General features: G+C 42.0%; 1 protein-coding gene across 2 annotated transcripts in view; it reads left to right on the forward strand.

The window, feature by feature from the left end:
- The window catches only part of LOC124310527 (pikachurin), an 83,538-nt gene that overhangs the window by 2,322 nt on the left and 67,146 nt on the right, over positions 1-14,070 (forward strand). The window lies entirely within an intron of this gene.

Raw genomic sequence — 14,070 nt, forward strand, 5'->3', positions numbered from 1 at the left:
TAAAGTTTCCCTGGATTGATCAGATCGCTGAGAATGTTTTCATTTAACTAAAACATTACATGTTTTACTCAAAGTCGATATTTAAATAAAAGTGTCTAAAAACAATTGTTGTTCAAATGAAAGTATGATATTGATTGGCTCGTTTTTATTATGTTCAGTAAATCGAATGATTTCATTTTTCGAACGAGAACATTAGTCGTTATGTTGATACTTGAGAGATTTATTAACTTTTAATTATTTCATTATTCACCCTGGATTGGAATCACACCTAGTGATAGAATATTATAATAAACTGTTATGCAGTTTAGGGAAACTATTGACTGCTGGGGGTCGATAATATCGCTGGTCGTAGGTTTTGAAAAATTAACCGTGCCCGTACCGACGCGACGGCACGTTGAGAGTAAATTCATCAATACTTCACTGAATTAGTTAACCTGAATCAAGACAGTCGTACGAATACCTCAAGTAAAATTAATCACGTACAAACATACGTATATTCAGAATTCGCGAACACCGACTGCCGAATAAAAACTACAATTATCAACCGTGTCGAGAGAATTTATCCGCATGAAACGGCTGCTAAGCTGACAAACAACACCGGATGTGAGATTATGGGTTTATAAATATCGAATGTGAAGTTGATCAGGGAAAATATCAGGCGGGGACCGTGACTAGCGCGAATCCCGTAAGGGTTGTTTGGAATGCGCCGGACACTTGCTAATAGGATGTACAGACACTCGAAAAAAAGCTCGGCGATGAGGTGAAAGCTCTGAAATTTATGCACGCTTACAGAAAATGAGATTTCTTCGGCGTGAATTCCTTTGATGAAAAGCCGTTACATCTTCACCTTGCGCTCTGGCTGTATAACGTGAAAAGTGGAAACAAGAGCTTTGTCTCGGGATCAAATGTTTGTCAACAACGCGGCTTTAGCGGGTCTGCAATACCAAACTCGTGGGCGGTATCCGGATTCGGATGAAACGCCAGGAGCTGATGGTTTTGGCGTGGGACGAAGATGAACTGGTATAACGGTGGTGGTTGGAGAAAAATTGCGAGAGACAACAACGGTACGACTCCGATATATTACATCCAGCGATGATGAAGTTTCGATCCAACTTTGATGCGATGCTCGTTCTTATACTCGTCCAGCTATTAGTTTGCGCAGGGAAAATAAACTACAGGGCAATAATTATGCTACCTTGTTTCCAAACTCCGGTTTTTCGCCCTCTGTGTTTCCATTATTTTGCCCCCCTCGGAGAAGCTCGAACTTTTATTATTATACTTATTAAGCGGGAGGGTGCAGCTTGGTTGGTTTAAGCTCGTACCTATTTTTAAGAGTTTTCTTGTTTTAAAGAAAATGAAAACACTTGAAGCAATTTCAGTGTAAGAGCTTTATTATTTATAGTTTCGAGAACATTTAGGAATTTTTCTTATTGAAATTAATAACAAAATGCTGGCATGGCACATATAAGTAGCGAACGACCACGATTTTAATCGGGTGGCGCAGATCCCTCGGTCAATTTTCATCCGATCGACTTGAAATTTTGGCACAATCTTTGAAACTTGTTTATTGATTCGAGTTTGTGGCTGGATTTTTCAATTTTAATCGTAAAATTTTATCATCAAAATTTCTTTGACAATTTTTTGGTCGAAGAATGGAATTATTTGTTCATCATCGTATGTATTTGAAATTTTTTTTTATAACATTTGGGCTACGAGCTCGAACCTGAGGAGGTGTTTTTAGCTCAAAAAAATTTTCCTATTTGTTACAAGTTGGACAGTGATGTCAGGAGCTGTGTCGTCGCAAAAGCTCACGAGTTCGGATGAAAAAAATTACCAGCAATATCTTACATTTACACAGAATCGAATAGAGTTTCGGTTACTCATAATTACAATATATCTGCTGTTTGCAACTGTGACAATTTCAAGTTTGCCGATGAAGATTGTAAAGTATGCCTATGCGCCGAGAAAAAAAAAGTTTGTCAATCATGGCCTGCGGGGAAATCGTGTTATCAGAAATGTTTTATACCTTTTAAATTAGAACGGAGAGTGCGAGAGAATTTTCGGGATACTGGGGTTGGGGATTAAACGCGACGTCGAATGAGGTGAAGGATTTGATGTTGATGTGCAGACGGAGATGAAACGGCAATCAGTTATTGTCAATTATCCACAACGACATTAACGAGAATTGATGGATTTCGTCAATTCGTCTGATCCAGCCTTCTTCCCCAACACCTGACTTGTCCAACAAATTTTCCCCATCAAGTTTACTGTATTTCTCCATTTTTATCAACTCGATGAAAAATAGTATACAGCACATAATCATGATTGATAAAAATACTGACAGTTTTCTACGGTAAAGAATCAGGAAAAAACCTTCCCCTCTTTCATCCGTCGGGGACGTTATTCCGTCATCTACTTTAGTTTCGATAAAATTGATAAAGAAGAGGGTATTTTCCGCTCCCTTATTCCACCCTGCAGAATCCAAAGTTTCGCGGGCTGTGATAGCGGGCCGGGAATCTTGAGACGAAATTCGGGAATCGAATTAGTGGCATTAACCTAACGAAGACCGAAGCTCTGAGTGCAGGATCTGGGATCAACGACGGGGCGTCCTGGCTCCTCAGGAGCTACAAAGACTTAACTATGCCCGCGGAGTCTGTTATTCCAGGCGTCGAGTCCCGGCGGCTAAGTCGAGAGGGCTCGTTGGGAGTCACCGAGTTCCTTCGTCTTTTGGCAATTCCATCAGCGGCCTCATCCGAAAGGGATCGAATAATCTAAGATATCGCCCCTATATCGTTGCAGCTGTAGGAGAAATCCTGTCACAAATAGAGAGATACCCGATGTAACAAAAGAGACCCTCTGGTTTAATTTGGTATACCGGGTTATGAAATGCCGTTGAAGGAACTTGAGTTACAAGTGAGTCTCGCAGTCGGATTTTCTCCATTTGCAGGGAAGAGAAGAGCTTTCGTTTCGCATGCAGTTATATATTGCGCAGCACTTGAAACGACAACTGGATAAAATAAAGAATGAAGATTCTCCTAGAATTTTTACCCGAGACGTGGACGTAATGGGATGTTGAAAAGGAAACACTGACGAGGAAAATGGATTTGTTGAAATGCACGAGCGCGGAGAGAAATATCATTACGATGCGGAATCGGACGCTTGTAATACCAACCTGCACTTCTGCTTACATTCTACGTTTCGCACTTTTGCAATTGGTTGAGAATTACGATGTTGAGTATTTCGGAACCCCGCAGCGTGTGAAACGTGGAACGGGTAAGGGTCAGGAAGGAAGCTTTCAAGTTAACGTTGGCAAAAGGAAATGGAATTTCAACCTGCGTTTTCCAACCTCGTTTCGATAAATTCAATACACGGGTTACTCGCCGAGGTCCAGAGCACCGAGTCGTCGTGGAAATCGGAAATCCACGACCCAACTGCCCGTAGGGGTGACCGTTTACACCGGCCATACTGCTCGCCTCGTTCGATCGGGAACGAATAACAACCCTGCAGGAACGTGACACGATACGACTCGTATAAACACACCATGAGACTTTTTTAAGAGTTACTTTGTTCAATTTATTCCTTGTAAAGGCTTTTAATGAGGGGGGGGGGGGTTCAGCTTGGACGGTCCAAAATCATACCTATTTTTAGGAGTTTTTTTTTTAAAAAGAAAATGAAAATACTTGTAGCAATTTTAGTTTTAGGGTTTTATTATTTATAGTCGCAAGAATATTTGAACATTTTTTCATTGAGGTTAATAACAGAATAGGTATGATTGTAGATCATCCAAGCTGTACCTCCTCTCCTTTAACGGTGGATTCCTCGATAACTGCATTTCTACGCGATAAATGGGACAACGCTATACTTTATGGCGCTAAACTCCTGTCGTACCGATTCTGCCCGAGGTCAAATATTAGCACAGAATCTTGTCGAGATAATCCTAACTCTATTTCGGTGAAGATCGAGAGCAAGTCGAGTGGTATCGGGCTTGGTGAAATTTTATCAATCCCTCTTCAAACACCCGATGACGCTCGAGCATCTGATCAAAATCAGTGATTGACAAATAATTCCCTTGAATCCGATTCAGTCCCGGCTGTAAACATCCCGTTAATTGGACTGACTGGATTCACGCTGATAGTAACGCCCAGCTTCCTGCAGTGCGATGTTGATGTTTGACCGTTTCCGTCGACGGGAAACGGAACCGAAATTCTCACGAGTTTGAAGTTAGTAACGTTAACATAACGATACATTGTGAAAAAAATCGCCAAGTCAAACTTTCAAAATAAATTTACGGGAGTTGAGTTTGGATTTTGCAAAATACGAGAACGCTCTGCCTTTTGTTACGTGGTTTACTAAATATTGGACAATGTTTAGATTGCAAAAATACTATTTCTTTTTCCAAGAATGCATCGTTACCTCAACGTTACGAAATTCAACCTCGTGGATTCTTGGGTTTTCAATTTATCCTGATTGCGTTATTGCCGTGGGTTTCCTGATGGGCCTCGATTTATTCGACGCAGGGAATTGGCGAACTAATAAAATCGACTGGAATCGCGGCGGGGCAGGAGGGTTGGGTGATAAATTTTTGAAAATTGTTGGCAGCACTGTCGGGGTGCGAGAACAATTGAATGTGGCCTAACGGTCGATTTGGTACGTTCAGCGAGTCCCGGGACGGTCGTTTTTCGCTTCGGCTAATGGCGGGGCGCGCCGGCGCCTCTCCTGCAAATGTCGCGGATCGAGTTCTCGTTCACGCGTAGGTTTAAGCACGGTCAGGCGTGTGGTCTTCTGGGTTATACCTACATATGGAGCATTTCACATGCCGTCTCAGGAAACGGTTGACCATGACATTATTTAACCACACCAAGGATTTTTCCTACGTTATTACGACCCCTGAAAAACTTCGGAAAAAAAATCTCACATTTTTTTAATCACTCGCCTTCACCCTAGAATTTTTTAAACCCATCTCAAAAACACGAAGATTGATTGTTAGGGAAAAAAAGAAAACGCTTGGTTTCCGATATGAAACATTTTTATGCAAGATTCGGAGTGGGAGCTCGTATTTTTCTATTTTTCTTAAAATCATTTTATCTAATTTTTTGATCTTATTTTTCTAACTTCATACCTGTTCAAAATCTGTGATACGATTTTGAAAAAAATCGCAAGTGCGCTTTAGAACTTGAGAAACAATTTAAAAAATTGGTAATCAAATGGGAGACGCGAAATAGTAAAAAACAATTAAAGAAATAGAAAGACTGATAAAAGTCATAGAAAAAACCGAGGTCGTATTCCGAATCTTGCTCGACAAAGTTTCATTTCAGAAAACCAAACATTTTTTTCTCCTGTGTCATGAAAACCAATTTTGGTGTCCTTGATATGGGTTTTATGAAATCACAGGGTGAAGACGAGTGATTGAAAAAAATGGAAAATTTTTTTCGCAAGCTTTTCAAGTGTCGCATTAACGTAGGAAAAATCCTTGGTGAGATTAAAAAAAAGTCTTGGTGTCAACCGTTAACTTATTGTTAGTTGGCGTGGAATGCCCCGTATATACAGCCGTCCATGCACGTGGTATCGGGAAATTCAATTGACCGGCGTTAGACGAGCCGTGCGTAATTAGTCAATGGAAAATTAACGACGCCTAGCAGCTATGTGTGCTCCTACCCTTGTCTGGAATCATACCGCTCGAATAATCAAGTCAGCCGTCGGCTGTCAATTGAGATTAGACACAACAGCTGTATCCTATAATACAGGCCATTATTCTGTCATAACTTTACACGCGATTGCCCAGAATCGATAAAAATAGTCTGTTACGGTTGTTTGGAAAAGTTTCTCTAGGAAGAACTTGAATTTCGCAGATTGAACAACGTTTTACTAATTTTAGCAAATTATTTCATCCAGCGATCCCAAGGAAATAACGTTATACAAGTCATTCCGTAATGAAATAATTTTACAACATCCCGAAAAGTCCGAAAGATGGGAATGAATTATTCGGAAATATTTTCTGGCATCAAATGAAACTAAATTACTTAGAGAAACCAACGAATATCAAGGTCAATGATATTTTCTCTCAGTGCAAAACTGAATGTCACTGAATTTATGAAGTTCAATATGTGACCTTTCTGTTTTGTCCGACAAATTCAGGGAATCGAATTTTAAACTTTTTGCTTTTCCTGAGCGACGAAATCGCGTCAATGTTTGAGAAATACTAGGGTTTAAATTGATGAAAAAATATGGGACTCAGGTATAAAATAGTCTATAAACATTGTGACAAACTAGACGCTGCCGAATAGATAGAGCAGGTTCGTGAGCTTACGAAGTGAACAAGCAAGTAGTAAAATTAAAAGATTAGGAAAAATGTTATACGGGCAATACATGTTCACAGTTTAAAGTCTGAAACAAGACTGCTTGTACAATGATGTTGGTTGACGCAGCGTTGTAACAATATTTTGAATAAATTGAATTACTCTATCGTCCATTGTATACTGTACCTGCTATATTCAGTATTCTGGTTACTTTTTATATTGTCTCATGAAACATGGATAATATAGAAGGCAGAACATGGCGTACCGTACGTGATATGGAAGCTCGTGCGAGATCATCGAACGCGTGACAAAGTGACGACTACGTGAGATTTTCTCGAGGCTGCGCCCTTCTCCAGGACTCATGTATACGCTTGGATTATACAGGTGAAGCGAAGTCTAGGTACCCACTCGAGTCGGAGGACGTTGCGTAGCATGGGGATCGTGGAAATGAGAGTCGTCGTCTGACTCATTACATCAATCGGTAAAGGACCCTGCAGAATCCTTATGGAAATTGGCTTCCGTTCGAATCGACTATAGTAGATCTGTTCCCGGTGAAAAGTTCTCATGGACACAAGTCCCAAAAATCACTAATTTCCGAGATACAGGCGTGGGTAGGAGGGTGTGTGGATACGCGAAATCTGACGTTGCAAGTCCTTCCGGCAAACCAGCGAGTTCGTGAATGGAATCAATCACAGTTTCCTGCCGATCTTGGAGAATCAACCGTGCAGTTTTTCGAGTGATTTGTTTGATTTCAAGTCCCCTTGATGCTTTATAATTTATGGAAATCGCGAAATCCATAGATATTAAAAAATCTGGACACCTTTCTTCCGAAGCATTTATTTTGGAAACGAGTCATTTTTCGGACTTGTGTCCATGAAAATTATTGATCGGGAGAATATGTACTACAGCATATTGAAAATCCAGCAAATTTGATCGGGAGCCAACTTCCATAAGGATTCTGTGGGGTCTTTTCCTTCACACATGCTGGCGCGTATTACGATAGAATCACGAGGCGCTGACAAAAATTGGTTTCTTTAAAGGATGCAGTATGACTTCCGATCGCGTCAATTCAACACCCCAACATGGGTATCGTTTTAAATAGACTGAGTCAATCACCCAAACGACCCGTGACTACAAATGGCTTCTTCACCCCAGACAGTGAGGCCTTGCAGGCGTATCGAACGAAGTAATACATACCTATAGAGAATGGGTGAAAATAAACAGATACACGGTTGGATACTATTATATTTGAACGAAATTTTCAGAAGAAGGAATTGAGGAAAGATATTCGGCCCAAATTTATGTGAAAGCGATGAATGCGTAAGCATTATTAGTGACGAGATATTGAAATGCGGTAATCCGTGGCCGGATCCTCTGGTATAACCGCGAAACGAAAACACATCAATTATTGTCACGAGATGCGATTCCCATTCCGTCGAGCTGAACGAACTTGGCAAGAAAACGTTCTTCTTCTCCCGAAGCTCATTACGACGAGATATGAAGGGTAGATTCCGTCGCAATGATTCACCCGCGCGATCTGTACCAGCCATCCCGTCGCCCACACCATTCATACGTCGCGTGAGTAACTTTGTTACGACTTCACCTCGGTGGGCCACCCTTGTTATTTGTCAATTCAGCCCGGCGTCCTCTTCGTGACGCTGATGCGGTTCATCGGACTCTTTTCACCCCAAGACGTCACATTCTAACCAGTCGAACGATTATAAGGGTTGCTTTGACCATAGTGGTGCACGTAAGATATTCGAACGAGTATTGCCGGGGACGATCATCCTTTGGAGCTCAATCCTGAAAGACTGGATGATATCCTACATAGATTATAGTGTAAGGATTCGCGCACTGGTGTCGCTTGTCGATTTCGTCGAAAGACAACATTGGTGGAAAGCGAAGCCAAACATAAACCCGGCGCAGCAGCGCCAAACATACGGAAGCCATTCTTTGCTGACCTACGGATGATCGGACAAAGGGAGAGTGCAAATGATACGTACTCGCATCACCCGTCTGGCTCTTCAATTAAGTATCGGCAACCTTTCGACCTTTCTTTTATCCATTTTTTCACATCGTTGTTCTCACAGGGGTTCGCAAACTGTTGTGAAGATTCTTTTGGGGTACCCTGAAGGATGTCGAGGTATCGATGAGGATTAGCCATGGCTTCCACAATAAAGTGTCCGGTAATCCTCGTCACTGCCAGATCAGAACATCATCGCAGGCATCTATTGGATTACTGAAAAACAGACACCAGTTTTTTTTCAGGGATATTCGATCCATGCGACCATGTGTCGTGGATCACAATATTGACAGAAGAATGACATTCTCGTTCCTGATACCCTAGACCCAGACGAATCAATACGAAGGTGTTTCTTGCAACAGCTTGAAGTGCGCCAGTCATTTGGGATAGAAGCGTGACTAAGATGTGCCATTAAATATATTACGAAATAGCGTGCGTGCGGAGATAACGATTGCCGGAGGGTGTAATACAAGGTATAATTCGTTGTGTCACGGCAGGGAACTTGAACTCCTTTTGTCGAGCCAAGGTATACCGAAGCTTCGATTTATCAGATCCAACGTCTCTCTTTGAAACGATTTCGCTCAGCCATGTTGTTCATGAAAATCATACGTTCCTCCGTATTTGAGGATCGGTAATCGGGCCCCGTGATAAGGGTCTGTGCTACGAAACAGAACGAATCCGTCAGGTCAATTATAGGGCAAAATTGGCAAGCCTCCGACGCGCGTCTTCATCTCTGGCTGGATCGAATTCATTTCCACCACTCCGATCGTTATGCAAGGTACCCGGAATTTTCCTTTCGTTGCAGGGTGTTATACTATTATTGGTACACGTCTCATCGTTACTCGTCTCACGAAGCCGTTCATTCGGCATGGGAATCAGACTACTGTGCGTTATTATTTTCCAAGATACATGACGAAGCACTTCGGTTCTGTGTGCAGTATCACGTACACAGACGTGGAGCCGTGTGGAGCTTCGACGCGTTGTTCGCTCTACTGGGGATACCGAATGAAAACGTGCGCGCGTATTATTACAGGTATAATCGAATGGTCTGCTTTCGACGATAATTACAAATCCATAGAGGAATTGCAAATCAATACCAGTTTCAACCAACGTACGCCATGACGCTCCAAGGTATATCACTGCACAGCCTCCTGTTAATGCGCGGTGTCGATTATACGTCGATGCTGGTAGAATCGGACGTGCAGATGTTGCAATCGGTTAGAATATAATGTTGCTTGCACATTTGGGAAGATCGCACGGTGCGCGACCTCAAATCACCCGAAGTAAAAGTCGGAAGCTGATACGGTATGATTTAGTGGCCATCTGATACTTCGTGCAGAATTATGGAAGGGGCGGGGGGGGGGGGGGGGGTATACATCTTGGATGGTTTAAAAGTGTTGCTATTTTTGAGAGTTTTTTTTTTTAAAGAAAATGAAAACACGTACAGCAATTTGAGTTTCAGGAATTTATTATTTACAGTTTCAAGAACATTTGAGAATTTTTTCCTTTTCTTTAAACAAAAACTCATGAAAATAGTTACGATTTTAGACCGTCCAAACTTACCCCCCCTCAATACGTGCGCGACTTTACGTATGTGCAATTTCTCGCGTCTTTGATCACTTGCAGCATGTAGTTCGCAGCTTACACGCTCGTACATTAAGCACCGCCAGTCGTAATCCGTATGCCCGACCAACTTGGGACTCCAATGTCTGCAGTCTTGGAGACGTACGAGCATGCGGCGTTCAGAAAGTGCATTACTAAATATCCATACCTTGGAGTTAGGTCACAGTATAAGCTGGATGGCTTAACCTTTATAAGCCATATAACACTTGCCATAGAACAGTTTCTCTTCTGAGTCTACCCAATATACAATGCATTCACGAAGAGAAAGGATTTTTTCGATTTACGACCTGTATTCAGTAATATGGTGCAAAATATGATTCAACTGATCGACGTTATTTTGTACCAACGTTGCATTATTGTGCCGCACGCAGTGAAATTTTTATTTTCAAGTTTCGCTCTCGGTGAAAAACGAATTTCCGTTGCTTATTTGAAAATTTCTCTCTCTTCGTACATGTAACGTATGACACCCATAGGCACAAGTTTATTATGCATACACTCGTGGCCTCGTGGGAGCAGAAGTGTCATGTATTATTTAGGTACTTTATTAAATATTAATTACTCCTATTTTCATAATAATTCCATCGAGTATAATCGGCGCAACAGGCGCGGGAGCAATGCTACTTTTCACGCGTGTTAATATCAGCAATATTATAACATAATCCAGACATTCGCGCTGGAATGAAGATTCCCTCTTGCGCTATTATACGAATTCCCCGTGGGAATGGGAACAATTTAATTGAGGAGTCGGTTGAAAGCATAAATCCGTTAACTGACAATATGGGTGTCGTCATTTGTCATCTTGTCACTTCGTTCGTTCGATCAGTAAATTCAATTTAATAGTATACCTACCGGGATTCCGGGCAGGGTTGCCGAAAAGAACAAAAAAATAATAATAATATTTCATACAAGCCCGCCACTCCGCCTGTCAAATTTTTCGACTCGTAAATCACAATGCCAGTCGATTACCGTACAAAAGATTTCACCCTGCCCACCTTCTCGCCCCTTTCTTAAGCTCTTTTCATTAAAATTGAAAGAATTCGGATTATCTTCTTCAAGATTCCAGAGGATTCTCTTTATAGATACATAATTTCTATGAAACGTCGTTGTCTTTTTGCAAAAATTTTATGCTCATGAATTGAAAAAGTCACTCTTCGTTCCCGGCAAGTTGGGTCGATTTCAGCGCTACGAAAATTCGCATTCAATCGAATCGAATCGGCTAGATTTAGTCCGCGATTTAATCAATAAACGTTAATAAAATTATGCCTTGGAGTAAAGATATAACGTGGTAGATTATTTGTAAGAGCTGAAAGCGCGAAAGATGATATATCGAAACAACGGAGGCGTCTCAAGGTGACTTGTTCAGTAAGGGAGGAAAAGAATTTCTAATCGCAATATCTCTTACGTAGAAAAGCATTGAGGACTTTGACCGTGAAGATCTCTCCAAAGGATAACAGACTCGGTCACGCGTCCTGCCAGACGTTCGATCGGAATCGTTACCAATGACACCTAAAACCTTACGTGGCAAACGTGATATCAACCCGAAGGAATCCGCAGACGTTTTCTTCGCGATTCGCATTTTTTCGCCTCGGTAATTTCTCAAGGCACGTCCATCACCCTGTTCCCCTGTTCCCTGTTGAACTGTTTCTTTTCTGCAAAGTCGCGGCTCGGTTCTTAATCTGTGATCTTGTAAGTTCTGGAATAATTTTATGTCGCGTAGTTAGTCGTGTTGATTTATTATTCACGTCGGCCTCATTTCGGAGCACCTTATTCGACCTTCGACCCTCCTTCATAGCCAGTTCTACTCCCTCCTTCTCTTTGGGCTTTTACTCTCGGCTCAAATTAACTATGGAAGACTTTTCCAAGCTTCAGCCCTACGTCGTCGAAGAGCAAGCAGAGCGGAGGATGGTAACATAGGTATACAATTTTGGGGGACGTCTCTTCCCAGAGAGTGGATAGGTACATGGTATCTGGCGACAGTCAGACGACGGAGGGTGCGGTTCTTGAGGGGCACGTTTCTTATATACAATTAAAGAACTTTTTGCCGTGAAAGTTTTACTCGGTATCGGATCGTGACTGTCGCTAATTGGCGCGCTGTTTCTCGGTGTCGAATTTTAAACTTATATATATATCCATACCCGTAGCTTCTGATGATGGAGCGGAGGGATCGAAGACGTCGGAAAGTATCAACAGTTTTTAGCAAAGTTAAGCGTAAAACTCTTCTCTTTCCATCACTTTTTTTTTTACACAATCTTTAAGTTTCGTCCTCCAGAAGTATCGATTGCTCAAATCGGGTCTTCTTGAGCAGCGTATTAGCTCGAATACGTTCACGTCAGAAATTGTCCTGTCAAATTCCAACAGTTGGTGCTCCAAACTGTGCTACCCATGAATTAGCACCCTTGTCGGAATGTTAGCTATCATATGTCTAATTAAAGCCGATATAATGTCAACAGATGAAACAATTTGATTTACAGTTGGTAGAAAGATGAAATTGACAACTTAGCCAACGTTCGTGGACGTATGTTTGACGTGTAGTCAACTATTGGCTTCACCTACGCCCACTTGGTCAGTCTTCGTTTAGTTGACTTCATTTTATGCCGTAAATAAGTCAAACGTTTATCGACCGTGTACTACTTGGTTAGAGATGGTTCGGAAAAGTGTATACCAGTAAGAAAAAAGCATAGGTTTGGTGCTCCTTTGGGACGTTGACCTACATGGTGTACTGCTTGGGTAGAAATGATTCGGAAAAGTATACCGGTAGGAGAAGGCATAGGTTTGGTGCTCCTTCGGGACGTTGACCCACATGGCGTACTACTTGGTTAGAGATGGTTCAGAAAAGTGTATACCAGTAAGAGAAAGCAGAGGTTCGGTGCTCCTTCGGGACGTTGGGCTACATTCTGAGAAAACGTAGGAGGACGGGAGAAGCTAGAGGAACGAAATGACCAATCCTTCAACGTGATTAGCGTACGCGGAGCTCAGACTGTCTCTCCATGGCAAGCACTATGCGCTTCTGTATACGGCTTATCAAGTGCTCGAGCAGGTCGAGAGTCGAGTCGGGGACGTCGAGGGTTGTCCGTTCACGAGTAGGAAGCGATTCAAGCCGATGCAGTGTGCAAGGATGGGGAAGTGGAAGGGGAAGGGGAGGAGGAAGAGGATGCCGAATCTCGAGGTGGCACTCGTCCTCGGTACAGGTCGACCTCGTGTCCGAGTATCAGTTGTTGCCATGACGACACGCCCAGGGCACCCTTGTCGCTCAGGGGTTCCCAACTCAAAATCGGAGCGGCTTCCAACCCTCGAAGCTTCCTCGAGTATAAAGTAGGTGCGCGAGTCCTCCCTCCGGGACGTCGAGCCGCCTCGCGTCGGGGGATTTCGAATGGAAAACGGATGAATTATTAATATTGTTTTTCAATCGTAGTGTATATCGTACGCCTGTACAACTTCCCACCTTTGAATAATATTTCCATCGCCACCCTGCAGGTCGTCGCGGTTGCGAAGAAGGTCGAGTCAACCCCGAGACACGGGCTCTTTGCTACCGGGGCATTGTCAAGCATTTTAAGGATTTGCGGAGTGTACAATCCGAGGCAAAAGTTGGCCGGAGGATAAACGTGACTTGGAAAGTGAGACCGAAGGCGATCAAGTTAAATCTACAATCAAAAGAGTCCCTGTGACGGAATCAAAAATTTTTAAACGGTAAACTTTCACTGTAGACAGTTTATCGTATCAAGAGCGTCAGAGAAATAGCATTGTCGTATTATTTTTTCACTGTCAAATACATGCGATTCGTCCGATTCTACTGAAAAATAACTCATTTTCACTTATGACTTTTTACACTTTTTTCCCTGTCACTCTTAAGGGAGCTTTCCAGTGTGACAGCCCAAAAAATCGCTGTTTTTCGCGATTTTTTTTTTTAAAGAAAAAATGATCTAATCGGTCTGGTTTTTTTTTTGTATATTAATTGGGTATTGAAGAATACTAAACAATTTTTTAAAGATCGATTTATTTATTAATTAATATCTATAAAAATGATGAAACAATTGTTGCAGAAAATGCACTTGGATGTGGTGTCCACGTTGGGGGTCACAATTTTGATCTGAAACAAAAAACACAAAAAGATTATTGATCGGTATATAA

This window comes from Neodiprion virginianus, chromosome 1, assembly GCF_021901495.1.
Source record: "Neodiprion virginianus isolate iyNeoVirg1 chromosome 1, iyNeoVirg1.1, whole genome shotgun sequence".
NCBI lineage: Eukaryota > Metazoa > Arthropoda > Insecta > Hymenoptera > Diprionidae > Neodiprion > Neodiprion virginianus.